Source organism: Lolium rigidum, chromosome 4 (assembly GCF_022539505.1).
Source record: "Lolium rigidum isolate FL_2022 chromosome 4, APGP_CSIRO_Lrig_0.1, whole genome shotgun sequence".
In the NCBI taxonomy this organism is placed as follows: Eukaryota; Viridiplantae; Streptophyta; class Magnoliopsida; order Poales; family Poaceae; genus Lolium; species Lolium rigidum.
Window position 1 is genome coordinate 28,726,540 of NC_061511.1, and position 21,610 is coordinate 28,748,149.

Here is a 21,610-nt window from a genome sequence, read left to right on the forward strand (position 1 = left end):
TTCCCGGCGGACGCCCGCGCCTCGCCGCGCAAACCCTAGCTACTCCCCTGCCGCTGCCGGAGAGTCCGTGCCCAACTGCTGCGAGCCGGCAGGCCGTCGGTGCCCAATTATCACGCGCTGCGGCTGGACGTAGCCGTCTATTCACCCTTCGTCGGATCCTACACGGAAACCTCCAAGCTCGCCGCTGCGCCTGCCTCGCCGGCCGGCGTCTGTCTTCACGGCGCCATGGTCGCGGCCGTCGTGAGAGCCGGATGGGGAGCGTCCACGACCTGCACGGCCAAGCCCCACCTCCAACAGCACCTCTCGCCACCCAAATTAAGGTCGAAATCTTCCCCCTTTTCTCGCCATAGAATTGACACTACCGAATTTTGTATCAGGCCGTATTTGCTGGGCTTCTGCTGCACGCTACATTGCTGTAGATTACTCACTCTTGGCTTTCATACTAGTACTGCGTGGCATGGTGGTTCGAATTTCACCTGTACACGGTCAAATTGAGCTGGTTTTTGTTGGAATTGCTTCGTTACCCTCTTCATATTTTGGTGAGGCGAAATGAATGCTTTTAGCTACTGTCTATCACATCCAGTGAGTGCAGCAGCACATCATGCTGACGCCGCATTCTGCTTTGTCATATATACATTTGCCCGATGTTAATCATCTGTTGTGCTTCTTCAGTATCATACCAATGGAGCAGCGTATCTTTTCCTCTCGTTCCGATTTCCCTTGGTTTCTTCCCCCGACCCAGTTCGCTGATCTGCGGTTTGGGCTGTGCAGGAGGAGGAGGTGACGGTGGAGAGGACGCCCGAGGAGGAGGAGGCCAGGCTCAGGTACCTCGAGTTCGTGCAGCAGGCGGCGGCGCAGGCGGTCGTGCTGGCGGCCGCGGCCTACGCCTACGCCAAGCAGGGCGCGGGGCCGCTCCGCCCCAGCGTCGACCACGTCGAGGGCACCGTCAAGGCCGTCGTCGGGCCCGTCTACGACCGCTACCACGCCGTGCCGCTCGACCTCCTCAAGTTCCTCGACCGCAAGGTGAGAACACACGACAACCACCTGTTAGCTGTTCTACCTCGATGCAAGGATTTAATTCCCAGTTTAGACCCTAGTGTCCTGTGCTCTGAACATCGACATTCAAAGGTTTTTTTTTTCTCCCTACTGCAGATACACTCCTCTATCTGCTGCTATGTTGTACAACGAAATCTTGATAAAAAACTATTGGTAGCAGAAGAATTTCAAATTAGTCAAAACCCCATAATAGGTGTAATTTACTTGCCTATGCCTGGACAGTAGTAATTCTTTTATTTTTTTCTAGCATGAACTTTCAGAACTGGGCAATATTCTCATGTCTAGAGTCACTTTGGCTGATCGATCTGTTGTTAGATGTTGTGATAGAAATCTGTGATTTCTTATCTACTTATTTGGTGCTGCCTGTAGCTATATTTCAAAGGAATTTGCCATGTCCACCGTATGGAGATTAGTCTCTGCTTCTTGTTTATGCATGTATATGATGGATACTTGTTGTCGGTAGTATGTGGATAAGTGTGGCTTCATAGTATACAACTGCTAGTATACTCTGCTCCATGATGTGTAAGTTGATAATTAAGAACTAGTGAAAGGCAACCAATTGTTGAGTTACTGGGTAGCCTTCCAATTTATTAGATTTTACATCATCTGAAAAATGAATACGTTTATAGGTGTGTTCCTTTTTGACATTTCCAAGTCATGGTGGCGTTTGTTTGATTTTGACATATGCATGTTTTCTGTTATTGCGAGCTCCGGCGTGGCGGCATGCATGGGCAGGTTCGACCGCATTCTTGTGGAGCGCGTGGTGACATGTAGCCGGCCGGGACGGCAGCTGTGCTCGTCCCCAAGGACAAGTGCGGTGGCCACCCAAAGGTCCGTTATATTCCGCGGCAGAGAGGGAGTTGGTAGCTGTGTAATCAAACAGAACACATATCTTGAGTTTTATTCATTCGGAAGCAGCAATTAATTCGCCTAGGAAATACTAAAAGCAAACTCATCTTGGAAGTGCAGAAATGTGACCCGGTCAGTCAACCGTACAATTAATTTAATTTTGTGACCAATGTACTGTATATTGAATGAAATGGAGGGGACAGTAGAGAGTAAATTACGAGAAACTACCATAACTGAGGCTAACATTACTGGTCAGTACCACTTGTACTACTAATTTTTTTAAGTAGGTACGTTTCTAGGATATGGAGTAACAAATAAAATAGCTTATATAGACGACTAATAGCGGTTTAACCGCCGTGGCCTCACTGCAGTGATGATGTGGCTAAATGTCCTGTCACCCTGTCGTTTGCGTTCGCTGGTGGATGTGGGCCACCATACCATCTTTGTTTCCCTATTCCTTTTTTCCCTCTTGTGTCCCTCCTCCTTTCTCTCTCCTCTCTCCAAATTTGGAACTCCTTCCCCGACACCATTGCCTCCGGTGGACAAGGTCTCCTGGTGGGATGCAGGGCACTGAGTCTTGTGCTCTTGCCGTGTGGGCTTATGCGACGTGTTCCAGCGCGGACGTCGAAACTCCGGGAAGTTGGCATCCACTGTGTCGTCGTGGATCACCTGGCATTTGAAACAATATAGGGACATAAATTTTCGCTCGTTACTTGAGTTTAGGAATTTCATCAAGCGCGCCGGCAGATACAGACCGTGAGCCTTTGGGCGAGGTCGAGCGCGGCGGCGCTGGCCATGATTGTTTCCGCCATGCGCGGGTTGATCTCGACGGTGGTGACTTTGTCAGCCAGGCCGTGAGATTGCCGATGCCGGCGCCGACCTCGAGTGTGGCGTCGCTGGGGCATATGTATGTGCTGACCCTTTTTGGTAGGACGAATGTGAAACCAAAGTTTGATTCGAAAATCTATATTTTTTTACAAGATTTAAATTTTTGTAATTCCATTATATCGATGATTTGACCAAGATGGGTGAATCTCATCCATTCAGTTGAAGCCCTGTAAAATAATGTATCCAGAAATGATCTTTGGATTGATTATTTAGGTCATCGAGTGCTTCAGTAAGCAACAAAGTTTTATGAGAAGAAAACTCGAAGACATGTGTGTAGGTGCAGGGGCGGACCTACGTTTTGCTACCAGGGGTCACATGACCCCGGGTAAAAGTTGTTTTGTTTGTAATATTCAAGCTATTTCTAGTGGGTGACACCCCTAAATTCGGAAGAAAAATGGTGTGGACTTGCAGAGTGACACCGGATAGTTTTTGTTCTAGGTCCGCCCCTGTGTAGGTGAGTGGATGGTGCGGTGTGTTTGTTCGTGAACTTGGGTCCTTAATGAAAGGACTCAATAACTTTGAACTTACACACTCTTCGGTGTTTTCTTAATGCCAAGGTATAGTTCTAATCGATTTTAACCAATTTATTTCTTTTAAAAAAAGTTCGGCGCGATTTAGCCCTATTTATTTAAAAATTAAATAGTTACATGCCATACACTGAAATTGTGCTGCCCATAATCACATTCCACTGTCAATGCGCCTCACGACGTTTTGGTTAATTTGGCGAGACCGCATCAACGATTCGTGGTAGTGCAGATCCCAACAAGTACCAAAGAGAACCGAGATCTTGTCTCCTACAAACTATAAGTTCTGGCCCCGTCCGACCACAGCGATCGGGCCGAAGCTTCCTTTGTTAAAAACCCTAGTTGTTTGACATTGAGTCCTAATGTGAGTATAGAAGGTTACCGGTGAATAGGAAAGTTGAAAGAGGTTTGTTATCAGATGGTTTTTCGACGCCGCTTCATGTGTTCCGACGTTGGACATCCCGCAAAATGAAAATACACTAGTTTTTCATACAAAAGTAGTGATTTGATGTGACTTTAATTACGATGTATCTGATCCATTGTCGCTGATGGCATGGTCATGGCCATGGGCCTCACAAGCTTCGGGACATCTTTGTTATCACAGTTAACATAAATCACGTTAAACAGGTATCTACATTCTCGTTTATAAGATGCAAGATCTCTGAGAAAACATGCACAACAACACAAACCTCGGGTGAAAATCTAGGATCTATTTGTGCTGAATTTTTTTTAGTGTTGTTCAAGAAACGTGGGCTAAGGGAAAGATTGAGTGACAACTTTTGCTAGGGTCCAACGGCAAGAGGAGTCATATGCAACTGAACATGGCGAGCGGTGGCGGCCCTACTTCCATGAAGAGGCAAGGCTGCACAATGGCGAGGAGCGGCAGCGAGCCACCGACTCCCAACTTCGCCTCCCCAAGCGCCGGTCTTCGCGGTCCCAGCTCTCTCTTCTCCCAACGCACGAGAGTGGTTCTTTAGTCGATGGATCATGTGGTTGAAGCCTTGAAGGCCTTATGCCATTGAAGGCAGAGTTTGCGGCGGCGTCGTCATTGGGGAGCCTTCTGGGCAAGGTAATAATAAAGATAGAATTGAACTTCCGATATGCATGTCACGGAGCACAAAGTTGCCAGCCATGGTGGTGGTAGCCTCGAGGTTTTCTTCTCCCCCACAATAAAACCGTGACCATGAATTAATAGAGCTACAACTAATGCATTGGACTGAAAACTAGGAAGGTGAAAGGAGAGATTAGCGGGATTTATTAGGTAGAGATTATTAAGTCGGAGCCAATCAACTGCGCGTCCGCTCACCTGCTAGATTAATTAGGAATCAAGATCAATCTCCAGCATTCTAGCCCGATCCCTTCTCTCCATCGAGCCTGCGTCCTCTATCTCGCTCTCTCTCCCTCTCTCCGCCGCCGACCAACCAATTCCTTCACCGGAGCCTCCCTAGCCTCGCCGGCTTCTCTCCCCGGGTCAAATCCTCTACATCCGCCGCCATCCCACACCCTCAATCCCAATCCCGCGCCCAAAACCTAGCGTACGTCGCCCTTGCCGGCCGCCATGGACGACGAACAAGACCGCCCTCGTGCAACAGCAGCAGCAGCTGCTCCTCCCAGACATCCTATGGGGTATGGCTGGCCCCATCGCCGGCGTTCAGTTCCGCGGCAAGGAGGCCAACCTGCTGTGGGCCTCCAATGACGACGACAGACTGGTGGTGCTGTCCACCCCGCTGCGCATCTGGCGCCCTCCACCACCTCCCTGACACACCGGGTGGTAGTGCCTCCTCGACACCTCACCGGCTAGAAAGGAGAAGGGGAGGCGAAGAGGAAAAGGGCCTCCTTTGTCTGCATCGGGCGGTTCCGGTGGCGCGACAGCACGAGGAGATGCGGGCTGCTGCACATCTACCTCGACCAGGAAGGAGGGCCTGCACATCTACCTCGACCAGGAAGGAGGGCCTGACCAAGATGCGGGCTGTTGCACGCCTGCACATCTACCTTGATGAGGAGATCTAGACTTCTGGTCATTCGTCCGGCGCGCGGAGGCCTTACAGCTCTCAGGTACGAGTACTTTCCGGCGTTGATGTTGTGGTAATTTATACATATAACAGCTAGGCGCTGGCACTAGGACTAGGACGTGAGATAGCTGGAGTAGTATTAGGCAAGAATCCATCTCCTTAATTAACTGGAGAAGTCACACGTGTTATCATGATATCATGTGCTAGCTAAGTACTACGCTAGTTTTTAGCTGGAGTAGTGTACACCCTTTTATGGACAATGGATAATGTTACATCACGATTAAGTAAACAACATTGCTCGGTTCTTGTTTATGTGATACTAGCGAGAGTTAAGGTGAGCTGCCGAGATCGGCGGATGGCGGCATTGTGTCGTGCTGCTCGCGGTTGCCGGCTTGCGCTGGTCCGTCGAGGCAGCGCGAGCTCTCAGCTCTGCCTCTGGCAGCAACTTGTACTGTCGTATTAGTTTCTGAACCGTGTCCTATTACAGTATCAGTTCTTATTCAGTATCAGTCATAGCTGAATACACCTATTTATATGGTACCAATTGGCTTTCAGATGTAAACATCTGACGTAGTTACATACCCTGGATTGCCAAGTACATGGGCACCAATTTCTTATCAAACTTGTGTGTGAACGCGCTTCAATGGAATCTTTTAGCTGCAATCATTTTATGAATTAATTCAAGTCTGATTCATATTTGCCTGACACTCCTCATTTTGTTCAAAATCATCTGTTTACATGAATTTTTTCTGCACTCTGTACATATGTCATGGGTGCAGATTTATTGGAGCACTCAAATTTTTTCTAATATAAACTGTTGGAAAGATTTTTTATATCCATCATAATACTGATGTACACGAGCCTGTGTTGCATTCATATTTTGACATTCGAGTTCAACAAAATCACTTGATAGATATTTTTGCAGTATATATATTGCCACCCGATGGAGCTTTTATTTTCTGTTGGATTTCTGACTTCAACGATTCCTATTATATTTTTAAATCTCTTTTAGGTTCCTCCTAACTTTGGAGACTGTGAGTATTTGGAGTTTTGGAGGCTCCTCAGGTGATCCCCCCCCCCCCCCTTTAACTGTGCATTTCCTGTTATTATGTTCATTGTATTTCACTAGTAGGACAATAATGTTGCCCTTGTTATGTTATAGGTCATCTTCCTCAACCGGGCGCCAGTGCACCTCGCACATGAACAACAATGGCCACACCCATTTAGGTAAAGCTATTGCCGGCTCCTCTCCTCTCCCAGGGGCATTATATGTTCATGGGATCATTCTGTTCGATGCCACTTCAAGGCTGACTTACAAGAATTCTCCTACTTGGCGTAGAGACTTGTGTAGGTCTGCTTCTATTGTAATCTTCTTTAGTAAATGTTTAAAGTATGCCTCTGAGTTCTGATGTCTAGTTATTCTCAAGCAAGGTGTGTGAGAACATCCACATTGTTCCCGGTGAGAGCAAGGTTGATGTGAAAAAGAGGCAGGTTAAAGCCAAACAACTCACATTCCACATGATGGAGAACCTGCGGTACTATGAAATCTCTGCCAAGCCCAAGAGCAACTACAACTTTGAGAATCCCTTCCTTTACCTCGCAAGGAAGTTTGCCGGGAAATTTTCTTCACTCCTCAATGGTTCCAATAACTTCCAGAGGTGCGGCCCAATCTATGCCCTTGATCGCGATTTCTGGTTTGCCATGTTGTCACTTCTGCAATATCTTCAGCATCCCGAAAGAAGTTTGTGAGTAGGGGAATCACAGAAAGTATTGAGAAAGGATTATCGATTCTTCATTATTTAATTGTCTTATTGCAAATTTATCCTCTCCCTCTAATTAGTGTTGTGTATGGTTTAATCTGCAGTTGCTCTGAGAGATTTTATTTTCTTCTTAGTTAAACAGTCCTAGTTAAATTTTGACACGGTCTGGTGGGTACTGAAGTTGTTCTTATCTCAGAGTGAAATTTCGCATAGGTTCCTAATTCAACCACAAGACTGTCATGTTTGCAGCAGCAAATTACTTCCTTATCATTTGTTTTAACTGCTAGTTTATTGAATTTAGATCCTTATACGCCTCACTGTAGATTATGGAAAGCTACATCAGTTGTATCTAGGAACTTTCATCATGTAGCAATATATTCTGGTCGTTACAGTTTCGTTCTCTTGCTGTGTTGATGGGAAACTTCAATGTGCAGGGAGCTCGGCTTGTGATTCCGTTCCACCCTCTGAAGCAAGGAGGGGTCATCTTCCAGACCAGCGGGAGATAGGCCAAGTGCTGCTTTGAGGCTGTGTCGTGATTGCAACCCACCTGGGAGAAGTAGGGCGAATCAGGCATTTTATCGATCATGTTGTGGTAAGAACAGAACTTTGGATTACACTTTGCCATGCATGTGTTGTGTTAAACATAAGAAATGTAGAATGGTGCCTTTTTGGGTGATTGTTAGCAATATGGTTTCTCGTTACATTATCTGAATAACATGCTCTTTCTCATTGGGTTTTATTTTTCTAGTATATTAAAGCTGAAATATCGTGCATTGTGATTCATCCTATTTGGGTCCTCATTTGGTGAATAAGTGGTGATTTGGGTGTTAAGTAGATATCCATGTTTTCTTTGCATCGGTGTTGGGCTGCAATGGCATCTCTAATCTGTTCCAGTGGGCATGCATAACTGAGCATTTTTGTGAAAGGACAAAAACAATCATGAGTTCCTCAACCTTACTCAGGGGCCTTGGTTAATTTTCTAGGCTAGATAATCTTACTCCTAAATTGGTTGTACTACTATGTATTCCTAATATCATGATTTTCTTTTTGTACTAGTTGCGCTTTAGAAATTGCCTTCACATGCCGATCTACAATGTTAGAGGTTTTGATGTGTAGTATCAGAAATTGTCTTCACATACCCTTTTCATCTTCTGAAACAACTGTCTGTTTATGAAATCAACTATTTATATGCGTTCACAATTCGAAGTGTCCAGCTTTATGTAGACAGTGACATGGGAAAATGCGTGGGATTTGAATAAGGACATATAAAATTTACAGGTTTAGGCGTCACTCTCTTATTGATCCACATGAGCTTAGGAACTAGATTGGTCCTCCTTTTAGATTTCTACTAGCAAATCTAAAATTTGAGCGATGTATGGGGTTTATATTATCACAAGCTGGCTCAACTTTCCAGGAACTAGATTGGTCCTCCTTTTAGATTTCTACTAGCAAATCACCCGTGCGTTGCTACGGAAATAAAGAATTACAATCATATACTACTATAAACTATGTAGTTATAAGTTATACAATATGAAACAAGGTTTTAGTAAATCAACATGTGATTGGCATGTTGATTTGAATGTTTGATATAGTGAATTCAATTTTACTATTCATAGGTTGCCATTAGCAAGGAGTGCACATTCTTCAAACTTGGCCGACTGATACAAAATATGATGTACTTAAATTTAGGTGAAACTGAATAATTGTTTCCAGTGCAGTTAGAACTCAAGAAAGTTAATATTCGGACTACAAATTCAATTATCTAAAAGATAAACTAACATTCTTTCCGGTGCAATTATGTTTGTACAAAATAAATATTTTGACTTCAAATATTATCATCCAAAAGGACAACGTAACAACTTGTCCTCAGCGCATTTCTCATAATAATTTCACTGATATGAGGAAAGACAAATTCTCCTTAACGTGTACTGCATTGTAGTATAAAACATCACATATAGTAGTAGCAGTTTTATTCAGTACAAGCAATCAGCGGCAAAATTGACTATTGATCCTATAAAAAGTTTGTTTCCCACCAAAGCAATCAGCAGCAATCATTCAGTACTACAAACAATCAGGAGCAAAGCATCTCTTCTCTGTCATTTTGTGACATCCCAAGCAATCGGCAGGAAGCCAGGAACGAACCAGCAATATTTTTACAGCGCAAAATTCAGTTAACAGCATCAGCTGCAGCAAAATCCATCGATCCAGCCCACTTCATTTTTCTGTGTCGCGGCCTCGCGGGGCATCAAAACAGCCAGGGCCTGGCCTGTCTTCAGCTCGATGACGTGGTCAAGTCCAGGTCCTAGGAGCTCCTCCGGTTTCCAGGACGCCGCCTGCACCTTCTCACTTCCCCAGCGACACCGCAGCCACCCCGACGCCGAAGGCGCTCCTTCTTCACGACCGGCGGCCTCCCTCACTTCTCCCCGTCAGATGTGCCGCTGGCAGACCATCGGGCCAAGCCCCGCCTTCCCAGCGACGCTGCAGCCCACCCCGACGCCGACACCTCTCCTTCTCCACCACCAGTCACCTCCCTCACTTCTCCCTCTCAGACTCGGCGCTGGCAGTCCATCAGTTCGTTACGACCCAGCCGGCGCGCGCGGCGACCCCCACGCCACGAATCGAGCAGCGGAGGCAGGCCCCGCGTCTCCTTCTTGATCGGTGGCGAGCGGAGAATTTGGGAGGTTAATTTGATCCGGGAAGGAGATAAGATACGTAGGCAAGTACTGCAGGTGAATAAGTAGCTTTTGTAGGGACCAAACTGCAAAGTGACCGCGAAATTGCAAAACTACCGTGACCTACCACGGTTGCATTGGCGTTTTATTAGTACAGATATAGAGTTTTAAAAAATATTTTATCATGTTCAGTTTGATTTATCATTTCCTGAACATCCATTTGGCAGATAAGTGAAATATAACTATGTATTTTTAGGTGCACATTGTCAGGTGAGACAATGGTACAAAGGTTGATATTCCATCGACCCTGATTTGGTAGAGCAGGTTAGAGTTATGTTGGGTGGTATTCATGTAAACATGTGTCAGTTATTGCTCAGGTTGTTCCTCGACGTTCTCCACGTGGAAACCCAGGTACACCATGCCCCTACCTCTGGCATGTGGCTTTTCCCTGTTTTCCTGTTGATTTGGTTCGCGAATTTGACTAGGCACTACTGGTGCTTCAGGTGTTCAAAGGGGTCAAAATCTTGTCTACTAACTCAGGAATTTGATTGGAGCGCATGGTATGCTGATAGAGGGATTCAGAGTAAGACCACTTCCAATGTGTATGCAGGAGTGAATCTAAAAAAATCTGCATGCATGTTATGTGTGTGTTTCTTTTGCCATTTGGCTTTAGATAGGTAGTCTGTGTAGCTTGTGTGGCCGAGCAAGTACAGCAGTTGCTCACTGCTTTTGGGTAGTCTCTCAGACTGAATGTTGTGCCTTTTAACTCACTACTCAGCCTGCAGCTGAAAAGATATTGTGCATACACAAATGCTAGTTTCTTGTATACTGATATTTTATATCCCTGTTACGATGAATTTAGAGTTAAATTTGCCATTTATCAAGAGTTTTAATACATCTCTTATGAGTGTGTGTTCTGAAATATTTAAATGTTATGTTTCTGAAGTAGTTTTGAATTGCAAGAGCAATAACTTTATACGATTCTGTTACTTACTTTCAAACATTATCTAGTCAAGATTGATGAGTGGATCATCATGTTGCCTTTTCATAGAGTTCCAGTATGACACCGTGTTACATAAACAAAATAATAGAGGCTCTTTTCTAGTTTTGAATTTTAACCAAACATGTCGAGTAATGTTCTTCAAGATACACATGCGATTAGTATGATTAATCGAAAGGTGTCACTTTGTGTTTTTTTCCTTTTATTTCTGTTACAATTAATAGATCAGCTCTAACATCTGATTTCTGAAATAGAGAATTTTTGGAGCCTATAACATTTTCTAGTTGACTTACCGACTGAGAAGTTTTCACAAGTATTGGTGCATCAGTATTTGATGTCTGCAAGCAGAACTCAGATAGAGGTGTCAATCTCATATTATCTTTCTTGGTGTGTATTCCAATGCTTGCCTATATGTCAAATGTTTCATGCTAGATTTCGATCCACTTCTGTTTCACTTATGCACTTGGAGTTGGATCGTTTCTTTAGATGTCACTTGAGTTGTGTTCTTTATGCAATTATATTCTCCATTGATTGATTTGTTATCTTATTGCTCAAGAAAGAAGAGAGGTCATGCGGAAATTTCCAACTTTCTTGGTAACTAAACTTCCTCTAATTAATTAGCTTAGCATAGCATCTTCATTTCTTTCTCAAATTTTGATTGAGATTGAGTGTCTTACACAAGAACGTCACTGCATGTTTGAGCTAGATGAGCTAGTTAGATATGAAACACATCAGTGCACTACGTGAGCCAGAAGGATGGTCAATTCCGTTGTACTAGCACAATTGTAGATCATGAGAATGGAAAAAAAAAACTATATCCTCTGAGTACATACATAATGGCATGGTTGTTTATGCGGTTTGTCCCTGTTTGCCCGCAGAATGTCCTATATGGTAGTTATGTCTAGTGAAATCCTCCAAAATATAGTGATACTAAATTTCCAATCCTGTGTATGTCCATCTAAGCAATAATTTTCTCATATATGCTGATATGAGTTACTCCCTCCGTCTCGCTTTACCGACCTAACTTGGCGATTATGTGTGTTCAGTTTCTATGCCGCAAGTCATTCTTCTCTGAAAATTGAGGACCTACTAGTCCCAGTCCAGTCGAACCGTATGGAGGTTGAATCTACACATTTGGAATGCAAGTTTGAGCCTCTGGTTCATTTGCCTTGAAGGCAGCGCTGTCCTCCTGGAGATGCAGCTCCAACCTGATGCTGACCCCCACTCTAGGGGCCTCTGCAATGCTGGCGACGATAACTCCAGCCTTGACGCCAAGAGAAGCAAGTGCTGCAAAACGATGATGCGTAGGTATGCACACACAAATGCCAGATTGAATCAATCGCCCCTATTTCGGTCCAGATTTAGATGCTTGTAGTTGTTGGTACATGTCATGATACAGTCACTTTTTCTCAGACTTCTTTCTCAAAGCCCAGCGTTAGCATTTTGTGTTGAATGCTTGCATAGCCCCGTGCATGTTGCCTAGGAAAATAATATGCCCTGTAGCTATTCTATTTTAACCAATAATGAAGTTCTAGGAAACACATTTCACTGTGGTCTAAACATGTAGCATGTGTTCTTCTTAAACGAGTTTCCTATTTAGTTTTGAGCTTCTGTTTGTTGTGTGCACTTCTTGTAGTTGATCTGAACTACTAGATCAAAGTGATTGTTCTTTTGGCATTGAACACAAGGTTTCCTTGTAATGATGAACTCAGTTATTTCCTTATCGATGCAAGTGTTGCTTCTTATCTCAAAAGTTGGATGTTTGCACTTAAAACACGGCCAACTTATTTTCTAGTATTTGCTTGTGATGACCATGTCTTATTATTGTTTTGTGGATAATGAGGACTAAATGATAGCGTGAGAATCAATTGCGTGACCTTTTTCGACAAGACGACCTCGACACCCCTATCTAGGATCTCGTTGACATATATGGGCACCCAAAAGTTAAATTTCTTTGAGTCGTGCTGAATCAATTGCTGCCATGCTATCAAGTAGTGTTCTGCATGGTGTTCTGGGTCGAGCCAAGCACTATGCATATTTTTGCAGATCATTTAAGAGCTAGGTAGTTCGTGCATATAGCCCATTTTGTGAATTCTTGACCATTTCATGAGTATGGGTGTCGTGCCATACTTGTTGTTAATTGCTTAGAACAACAAAATGCATACCCTTGGTTGGTGGCGAAGAACATGAAATTTCGTTTGTTCTTTTTTGGCTTTGCATCATTATTTGTTCAAGCAGAATGTTTGGTTTCCATGAAGTAAATAGTATGCCGTGTTTTTTCTAGGTTTCCATGCTCTATTGCTTTAGATGTCCATGGTTTACCCACTGGAATGTCATTTTTTGGTTAGTTCTGCTACCACTTTGGTTGTATTTCTTTTCGTTGTTTAACCGATGCCAACAAACATAGCATGAAAACCATGTCGTCTCCACCTGGCAAGTTTGATGTACGTATTAACAGGCTATATGATTCTTCCTATTTCCTTGTTGAAGCTGTCTTGACCACAGCTTGGTTTCTTGTCCTCATAGGTACAATTTCCGAATTTTATGAAGGTCCAATCTATATTCTACCGAAGAGTGGCGCAGATAGCTCTTGCAGCTCTATAATTGTACTAAACTGATAACCTGGAGGCATGTAGTACATATACTATACCTATGTATTGTTTTACTGGGGCTGAGAGTTAAATTGTATTGAGCTGGTTGTTTATTGGCTGAATTTTGGTGCCACTCCTTTCACTAGGGAGGGATGAGGCCAGCTGGATGAACTTGTGAGGAAGATTACCGGCAACGATACCAATGTTACAGTCAACCTGATGAGGTTGTTTCTTGGGGCTGCCATATCGGTCACTTTATTTTTCCCCAAATCTGTTGTATTCTGTATATTGTAAGAGGACAATCTCAAGACCTTAATTACTTACGCTAGTATTCTTTTGCACATGTTTCCTCCAGTACTTATAAAATACTAGAGGTCTATTTGGCTGTAGTATTAAAATTAGTTCCCAAAGCATAAAGTCAAAATGCAAGACCACTATTGACTTAATCAACATCTAGAACACCTAATGTAATTTTATTATTCCCTTGAAACACCAGGGTGTTGTTTTGACTTGAGATGTGAAGGATGTTGTACTTCTCGGTGTTACTCTGTTGTCTATTGGTTTGGAGACATTTGGTGGAGTGATGACAAAGATTACCCATGAATACAACATTTCCAACTCAAAATCAGAGGTGTTCTCCATGGCTGCTGCTGGACAGACAAGTGTTGAGATCGATTTTCTCAGGGAGAAAGAGTTTCTCAGGACATGGCTAGTGCCAAGACAAAACTCAAGCAGGAGGAGATGGTCCGCTTCGGTAAGGTGGATTAACTTTCTTCAGGTGTTTAGTTGTGCTTGGTAAGCTAACTTATGCCTTCACTGTTTGGCTAGGTGTCTTGGCTCAAATGGCGACAACGACTAGTATCATGAAAAAAATATCAAAGAGACTCCGAAGAAAGCTTGGTGTCATTGTAGGTATGTTCTACTGGCATTAATGGAGCACCTAAATGTCCTGGTCTGCTGTCACCACCGACCTTATCTACTATGGTAGCTTGCAGGCACATTAGGTGAAGTAACTTGCATGCACTAAGCCTTGCATTTCCCCTTTCATAATTCGTTGTTTTATTTTCTCATGTCCTATTGTGGAAATCTCGTGTAGTTGGTAGCTGCTCAAATTACATTGAGTATGGCTATACGATCTGTTGGCAGATCGGGTTGAGGATGTTGTTGGTTTCTTTGGGTTGAATTCTTGCTTAATTTTGATCAAGCTCAAAATATGTTGCTCGTAGTTTGTTGTCAAATTTGTACTTGCACATTAGATTATCTCATGTGCTTAAATTAGGTCCCACTGCTGGTTTGTGGTAGTTGTTTCTTCAGACCATGTGCTGTATCTATATTGCTTATTCAAGAATGCTTCTGGATATTCAGTTTCTTCATATAAGAAAATTAAGTTGGTGTGACCACATGTAAGAGTATCAACTCATAATATAGTATTTGAATTTGGATTGTCACTCATATTGTAAAGAAAGAAAGCGTCTTGTTGTTGTCATTAGCATATTTGGTATGATGTTAAGAACAATCTAGTCGTTGCATGTTCACGTAGAAAGAAAGTTTGATTGGCTTCTTGGTCTGTTGTCGTGCATGCAGGTGACGGGATGGACGAGACGCCGGCCGAGCCGTGTTCTTGGAGCGACCGGCTGATTGCCGTGGTGTTAGTGGAAGGGAGAGTCCTTGATGTAGCAGCATCACAATGGAACTTGCATGAGATTCAGACAGCCACTGCGGCCTGTCTCTAGAGCTAAGATGAACAATACTTCTGCAGCTCTGCGAAATATGATAATCACTAGTGATGTGTTCTCAGTTTTCCGTTTTTAGTGCTATACACTCCCTCCTTTCTAAAATAAGATGCCTATAATATTTTGATAAAAGTCAAGCTTCTCAATGTATGACCAACTATATAGAAAAAGTATCAACATTTAGAATCCCAAATTGATATATTTAGAACCGTCACGGAATATTCATGTTATGCGCATTTAAAATTGTAGATGTTGATAATTTTTTGTATATAGTTGCTCAAACTTTAAAAAGTTAGATTTTGACCAAAAATTATATGCATCCTAATTTGGGAAGGAGGGAGTACATAAAGAATAGTTAATATTGGTTTCTTAGTTGGCTTCTATATTTGGACATATAAAAGCTTATCTTCTTGATATACACTATGATGGTTGTATACACTATTATGGTTTGTATTCTTCAAGTTGGATAGTGTAAATTGAGAAAATGAAGTAAAGTTATCGCCTAATGTGTATGACTCATTGCAAAGTTAATTGACCGGTGCTCTGTTTTTGTTGTTGAGATTCACCGACAACAACAAGCTGAAGAAAATCTACGCGCCTAGCCCAGCCGTGGTGAGTGGTCTAGGCAGGAAGCACATACCAAGCATCCGCAAATCAGATCTGGTAAGATGTACTTCTAATTTCTGGCTGGCAAGGAAGACCCAAGAAGTGCATGGCCAAGACAGTCATCCGATTAAACTTGCATACCCGGGCAATTCTTGATGTGATTCCCCTTGCAGTTTCAAGAATCTGATAAGTGAAGGGCAGAGCGGCCAGTGTCTTGTTACCCTTGTATGCATGTGTTGCCCGCAAAGCAAGTTTTGAGATGCAAGAGAGACATATGCTACTTGTGACTCCTTGGAAGACAAGGGGCACTGTTTGAGAAACAAGAAAAGAGAATCCTGGTATGCAGTATGCATGTGACACAATCACTACCTGGGTTAGTACAGCTTTTTATATGCATTCTGGTTGTTAACATCCAACACCTTATTTTTGTTGAATAAACGATGATGAACTGCTACATGCAGGTGCCCCACTGGGAGCGCTGCGCGTGGCCTGAGATGAAGACCCTTGCACTCAGGGTCCGCGGGAGAGAGATGTTGTTGTTGCTGTTGATGATGAAGAGGTTGTGTCCTTTGCTTTGTTGTTTCAAAAATGTGAACTGGTATTTTATTTTTTTGATCGAAAGCTATTTTACTCGAGAAAATCTTGTTGTGGACATTGTGCTTACTTTTTTTCTCCCTAAAACGTGTATGTTTGTAGGCCCTCTTGCAGACTGGCTATGAAGTGCGTTGATGGCAGTACTGCTGTTCCTGGGCTTACGCGAGGCCTCCCGCGCTCCTCATGTGGTTGTAGGCTTGGGTGGCCCCTGTCTTCGACTACCTACTCAACATGGCGGCCGTGACGCTTATGCTCTTCTACAAGCATTCCAGAGTCCGGCGAGCTACTGGTTCACCCTTCAGTTATGTGGCTCCCATGTGCTCTGTCATTGGTTGTCCTTATGCTCCAGCTTGACGGCTGGCGACCCCTGTTTTGGTGATGTGGTTGACCTGGTCACATGTTGTGTAGGCAGGTGAAGGGCGGGCGAGGCGCTAATCCTTGTTTGACTGGTGGTAGCCGGACATGGCGTTGGAGTGCTACATGGAGCTGACAGCAGGTCGCTGTGGCGCTTGTGTAGGAGGGAGAGAGGTGACGCATACTGCCCTGATGCAACAACAGCGGCAACGGCAAGGGGAAAACTGGAGCTGGTAGCTGGTAGCTGGCCAGGAGGGAGGAGACCTGATCCGACATGGTTTTCTTACATGAGTCAATGTGCTTGAGAACCTAGGGACGACATGGTGCTTTTTGTGATATGGGCAGTTTAGATATGTTCGTTAGCAAGTGTAGTAGTAGCACTTGAGGTCAAGTATATCAAGCTGCTAGTTTGTGCGTTGTTCTTCCAAGCTAAGCACCAGATGGTACCTAGAGCTTTGTTGTATCTAGCTGATGTATTAGTTTGAGCACATACATACATCAGTCATGGGATCTTATGAAGCTTGTTACTGTGTGATTTTTGTTTTTTGTTACAACCTGAAGCTGAAATAATATTGCAAGATCAATTGATGATGTGGGAATTTGGTTTGCCTTATTTCTGCGTCACAGTTTGAGCTAGGTGTGACTTGAATGTTTTCTCTTGGCTGTCCACGAGTTTCAATGGATTGGATATGTCTATTGGTTCTGATTTTGTTGTAGCTTAGATTTGATAAATCCAATTGTGCGATTTGGTACCTATTTTTTTGTGGTCTGCTATTGTATGATTGATCTAGCAAATCAGAGTCATGAAGGGAAAAAATCATCTATAATTGCTACGTACGTGGTGCATGGATTTCGCGGCCAGGATGCAAGCTCATCATGATGTAACCGTGATGATAACTAGGTGTTTTTTTTTTGTTAAGTCTATCAGATAAGATGGATCTAAGCATGCAGCTAGCGATGGATCAATCTACATGTATATCAATTTAGTTATAATGGCATATATATTCTTCTGTCTATCTCATCTCTCTCTACACAAGGAGGATACTACTACCTAGCCAGACGTAACAAGAGGATACTACTACCTAGCCAGACGTAACAAGATTTGGTCGTGCGGAGCTACAGTTACGAGGTTTGTAGCCGTGAGAATAGGGACACTAGCTAGAAGTATCTGAATTTTAGGAAAGAAACCGTGAGTACTCCGTAATTGTTTTTTTTTTTTTTTGCGAGAAAACCCTGTTCATATTAAACCGCGGTTCTTACAGAACAGTCCAGAAACCAAAAAGAAATTACAAATTGGTCCTTCTGAACCCCAGCAACGGAGACGGAAACGAGAACGTCGCGCCGGCGCGCCGCCGCACGAACTCCCCAAAGCCTTGGATCGGGAGACACCCCAGTGCGGACGGGAAGTCGACGCCACTCGGCTCCGTAGAGCCTCCGCCCTGCACCGCCACCGCCGTCGACGCGGTCACCATGAACAGCAGCTTCCATCTTATTCTTCACCCAGATCCGCCGTCGCAAGATCTGGCCGGGGCAGAGAGCACGGCACGAATCCTCCGATTCGCGGGTGCACGGCAAGCAGGTGCGCCACCACGGAGCTCCACGAGCGCCGCCGCCGAAGAAGACGCCCACCTGCACCAAAAGCAACGCCGGCGACCTCAGCTTCTCCTCCGCGCCGCCGGTTGAAGCCCCAACCGAGCCTACCAAAACTACACACGCGAGGCGGGGATCCCCCACCCTCCCGCCGCCGGAGCGGCCGGCGGAGGGCGAGGGATCCAACGGATCGACGGCGAGGTGGTGGATCGACTGGGAGGTGGAAAAAAATCGCCCCTCTCGCACAGACGGGGGAGGGGAGACGTCCAGGCTCGACTGACTTAGTATATTTTCTTTGTACTCCGTAATTGTTATTAAGCAATCCCCTCTGATCCCTCCATCCAATCCGGCATGCAAAATGATGGATCGTGCTCCCATCCCATCAGGTCCCGGAGAAGACGAGCCGCCCGTGCCGGGATGAGTTAATTGTATTGATTGAGTATACCTATTAATTAGGATATGCCTCTTGGTATTCGTTGTTTCACGAGGAGGCACACCCATCATGTATCAATCCGTGGTACACCCATCCCAGCCATCCATCCATCCCATCCCATCCTTGCCGTGAAGGACCGAAACGAACTGAGAGTAGGGTAGAGACCCAGCGAAATCTCACCCTTTCTCCCGCTTTTAGCTTCGCCTAAAATATTTCAAACCATTCTAGCTCCTCTATAAGTAGAAGTCCATCGCCAGAGTCCGCGTGCGGGGAGCGTGTGTGACTTAGACTTTGACTTTTACTTGTCGAGGAGAGGAGAGGACTCACCACCGTGGATGCTTGGCGAGGCGACGGAGTGGTTAGAGCGGGGAAGCAGCATATCTATTTCTCTTCGTCGATGGGATCGCCGGCTGGTCGGCTAGGAGGGAGCTCTTCGATCTTCCCGTGATGGATCCAACATCAGGTAATGCCCACGACATGATTTTCTTGATTTTTTTCTTCTTGCGTGGGTTGATCTGGGGATTATTGATGGGGCCGCCATTAGATCTCAGTCTTTGGATATATGAGTTTGCTGTTATTCTTTCCCGGAGTGCCCCCTCGATCGATCAGATCATCCTCTTTTTGGATCTAATAATATGAACTTTGTTCCATTCTGCCGCTGATGGACCCCGGGGGAGCGAGCCAACATCGTCTGTACCTAAGTGAGTAGAGATGATGTCTAGTAGAGCAAGCCAGCAAAGTTTGTGTTAACCTCTAGTTAATATTTTCCAGAAAGTTATTGAATACTTCACTAGAAGAACCCCAAACTCTTACCTAGAACAGCGTGAAAAATCATTTGTATAGAACTATAAATAAAAGCTGCTTTGGCTATGCCAACTCATGATAGAGAGGAGCGGCATAGGCATAATTATGAACTTGTTTCAGCACATAAAGTCTTCCGTCTCTCAAGCATCTGTGCATATCTGAATGCAACTTCCCCGTGGATTACCGTGTCTGTATATCTGCACCTCGTCTTGTTTCACTGCAACTGCTTGATTGTCAAGGCAAGACTCGTTTTCTTGAAGGCATGCCACTGCTAGAAACAGCATCCATGTAAGCATGTGGGAAGCACTTTAGTGTACAATAAAACTGAATTTACCACTTAGTTTGTTGTTTCTACTTAAAGAATCGGGGGCTTCCCTAAAATAGGAATATATCTGAATCATGTTTTATAACTCGAGTTTTCTTGCATGCAAGGGAAATCTTTGTGATATGATTTTCTTTCTGAATAATCATGTGGGAAGCACTTTCGCCTGCTCTGCACCCGCGCCGCCTTCCTTGCTTTGCCGCCGGGATCAAGAACACGGTGAACAAATCATGTGCTTCTAGAGTAGTATGGCCCCCTCTTGCGACCAGGGCCGAAATTAATGTTGCACTATTCAGATTCCTAACTCATGCAATTTCTGCACCATGGTCTAGGTAATCCTGCCCGTCTTGTTCCGCAGGTCCAGTCCGTCGCCCGTCGTTTGTATAGCAGGCCACCGGTAGGAAAGTACAATGCTCCGCTACCGTATCCCTGTTTTTTCTGTTGCGTGTGTGTCTTTACACCGACAGTTGTGGGACAAATCTAACCTTCATTTTTTGGTAGAACAACATGCTTGCTTTCGAGGCCATCACACATCGAAGCTAGACTGGACATATGAAGTGTTGCTCTTTCTAGATGCCGACGCATGGCATGTGTAAATTGTGACCACAGTAAGGCATAACCTGAAACAAATCATTATTTTTATTAAACATCTAGGAAATAGTATGCATATCCAAATGCTGCTTCTGTGATGATTTCCATATATTGCTTATATCAGTCTAAGCGTTAACCTGCTCCGTTTTCTTAGGTACTCGAAATGATCGAACTTGTTAAAAATAAATTGACGCGCACGGGCGCGAGGGGACCAAACCGCTCGAAAATGAACATAACATATATCAAAGCTCAAGGCGAGCACCAGGATCCTACACGGGAACCTCCAAGCTCGCCGCTGCGCCTTAGCTTCCGCACCCCTGCCTCGCCGGCCGCCGTCTGTCTTCACGGCGCCATGGTCGCGGCCGTCGTGAGGGCCGGATGGGGCGCGTCCACGACCTGCACGGCCAAGCACCACCTCCACGCGCCCGTCCAACAGCACATCTCGCCACCCAAATTAAGGTCGAAATCTTCCCCCTTTTCTAACGATAGAATTGACACCATCTCCTGCTACCGAATTTTCTATCAGGCCGTCGTATTTGCTGACCTTCTGCTGCAGGCTAAATTGCTGTAGACTACTCTTGGCTTTCATACTACTACTGCGTGCTGGTTCGAATTTCAACTGTATACGGTCAAATTGAGCTGGTTCTTGTTGGAATTGCTTAGGTACCCTCTTCATATTTTGGTGAGGAACACTACGGCGAAATGAATGCTTTTAGTTACTGTCTGTTTGCATCGCGTGGTGTTTTCTTATGTGCGGTAACTCTGTATCACATCCAGTGAGTGCAGCAGCACATCATGCTGACGCCGCATTCTGCTTTGTCATATATGCATTTGCCCGATGTTAATCATCTGTTGTGGTTCTTCAGTATCATACCAATGGAGCAGCGTATCTTTTCTGCGCCTCAATCGACTTGCTTTTGCATAGTAAGATCCTTGAGCCTTTCTCTGCTTGTTGGCGGCGAACAGCACAGACATTCAAAGGTTCTTCTTTTTTTTTCTTCTCCCTACTGCAGAAACACTCCTCTATCTGCTGCTATGTTGTACGACGAAATCTTGATAAAAAAAAACAATTGGTAGCAGAAGAATTTCAAATCACTACTTTGGCTGATCGATCTGTTGTTAGATCTTGTGATAGAAATCTGTGATTTCTTATCTACTTAATTTGGTGCTGCATGTAGCTACATGTCAAGGAATTTGCCATGTCCACCGTATGGAGATTAGTCTCTGCTTC

The 21,610-nt window shown here is 44.5% G+C and overlaps 1 long non-coding RNA gene across 1 annotated transcript; it reads left to right on the plus strand.

The window, feature by feature from the left end:
• Positions 1 to 5,130: 5,130 nt before the first annotated feature.
• Positions 5,131 to 6,562, plus strand: LOC124707313. The gene is made up of 3 exons (XR_007004800.1): positions 5,131 to 5,372; positions 6,342 to 6,394; positions 6,492 to 6,562. It is a non-coding gene; the product is annotated as an uncharacterized LOC124707313 (long non-coding RNA).
• The last annotated feature ends 15,048 nt before the right edge of the window (positions 6,563 to 21,610 follow it).